Genomic DNA, 2,305 nt, shown 5'->3' with positions numbered 1-2,305 from the left:
ATTTCAGTTCTCATTTCTATTATTGATGCTAATGGCTACTACTGGTATCTACTGGTGTCTTGTATTGACTGAATGTTTGAGTCTTGTTTCTAGTAAGTCTGTCTTGCTAACATAATAGTTAATATGTAATTGTAAATATAGCTGTAGTATTCTTTCAGCAAACAGAACCTAATGCTAGTACTGTACTCTGTCTGGGTGATAGAGTAGAATTTACTTGTGAAACTGATATTGGCAGTGTAATTTGGCAAACAGATGATGGTAGAATAACTGCACTATCAAGTCTTACTGTGCCTTCTCAAATAGACAGTCTCTTACTGGCTGTCAGTCATTTTAATGGTAGCATGATAACTAGTACTGCTACTATTGAATCGGTAACAACATCATTGAATGGAGCTACGATTGGTTGCTCAGATGCATTGGTGCTTGAAAATTTTATTTATCTACCTATTAATGTAACAGGTTAGGCATTGTGTTATTATCATTATTACTACTGCTTTAAAGGTCCAGTAGTACCAGTTAATGTAACAGTTAAACCAATTAACAATAGTGCATTATTTATTCAATGGGCAGAGCAACAAGACTGTACAGCTCATTATAATATCACAATGACCAGTAATAGCACATATACTGAGAGCAACACAGTCAATACTTCATCAGGAACTATTGGTTCTCTCATTATTGGTACTAATTATTCATTTATTATTATTCCTGTCAGCACCAGTGGATTAGGAGGACCTCCTTCATCATTAATACAGTATATATGGAATGGTAAGAACTATACACACACACACACCCATTGTATTTCTTATAGTACCAGCTCAAGTTGTTAATATTAGTTGGTATCAGATATCAACAGACAGTGTTACAATATGGTGGAATAAAACTCAAGTATGTTGAGTATTAAATTCAATTCTATATAATGGATGATAATTAGGGCTATTCTACTATACCAGTTCCTCCTACTCAGTATTACATTATTAATGTATACACTACATCAAACAGTATCATATACACTAATAATACTAATAATACTAATGTTACTATTACTGGACTATCTCCTATTAATGAATACTACACTGTTACTATCATACCTGTTAATGTTATTGGATATGGACCGTCAGCCACTGTTAATGGTATGATATCATTACTGTGTAAAATTGTTTTATTTCTACTATTTTAGTCAGTATAACTACCAGTAGTTCATCAGTATCTTCAAGTTAGAATGAAATCATAATAATACTTCATTATTTCCCTGTGCATTTTCCTTCCAGTTTATATAATTACAATACATGTATCAAGCAGCAATATTATAATGATGAGTACCATTACTACCACTGAGTACATCACACTACATACTACCAGTTCAGTATTAATTGTATCAACCAAAACACAATCAGCACTTGAAAGTAAGCAACTATATAGCACATACTGTGTTTGTGGGCAGGCTGTGGCATACAATTTTAAAAATCATAGTGATTAGCATACATTGTATTTTGAAGAAATTATTATCCACAAAATAAGCACTACACATGATTGAGAATTAAATCTATATACTGGCATTTAGTCAAATAAATTACTTACTTTACTAGGTTGTTCTTTATGTATTACCACAACAATGTCACAATCAACAGATGTAGGATCCATTAGTGGTTAGTTAATACATTAAGTATATCTAATCTATTACACACACACACAGTTGCTATTGCTGTACCTATCACTGGTCTATTAACTGGACTCATTACTGCAATAATTACTAGTATCATTGTATGTTTAATAATGAAAAAGAGAGGGACTACAATACAAAATAAAACTCCAGTAGGAGGAGGAGGAGGAGGAGCAGTTATTGGTCCAATATATGATTTACCAACAATCAATACTGAACAACAAGAACAAATCATTGATACTAAACTTAACACTGCATATGGACAAACTAATATATAAAATAAAGGAAAAGTGAACAATCTATTGTAGCATACAATCTGGAAGCATATTATTAGTAACGCGGTAGCGTTACTAAGTAGGATCATAGATGTTATAGGTTACGTAGTCTATAATATCTATCTATCTATCTATCTATGGTAGGATTCACCCCATTTCAAAAATGGCTGCCACGACTTTGGCAGCCTTGCTATACCGGGAAAACGAGCTCCTATGCTTACCAGACTTCTTAGAGGACCTTATCTCGACCAGAGGATTCCATTAGTATCACTAGCGTGTCTCTAAACCTTGTCTAAGAGGAAAGTGAAAAATCGGCAAACGGGGCCGTTTTGTTCAGTCCACTTATTTTCGTCTTCATCATCTCCTG

At 33.4% G+C, this 2,305-nt stretch overlaps 1 long non-coding RNA gene across 1 annotated transcript; it reads left to right on the top strand.

Annotated features, from left to right (window-relative positions):
- The first annotated feature begins 811 nt into the window (after positions 1–811).
- Positions 812–1,305, top strand: LOC109582740 (uncharacterized). The gene is made up of 4 exons (XR_002185207.1): positions 812–888; positions 935–1,133; positions 1,181–1,216; positions 1,272–1,305. It is a non-coding gene; the product is annotated as an uncharacterized LOC109582740 (long non-coding RNA).
- The last annotated feature ends 1,000 nt before the right edge of the window (positions 1,306–2,305 follow it).

Source organism: Amphimedon queenslandica, unplaced genomic scaffold (assembly GCF_000090795.2).
Source record: "Amphimedon queenslandica unplaced genomic scaffold, v1.1 AMPQUscaffold_13360, whole genome shotgun sequence".
Taxonomy (NCBI): domain Eukaryota; kingdom Metazoa; phylum Porifera; class Demospongiae; order Haplosclerida; family Niphatidae; genus Amphimedon; species Amphimedon queenslandica.
Note: the sequence above shows the minus strand (reverse complement) of the source record. Positions and strands in the feature narration are given on the sequence as shown.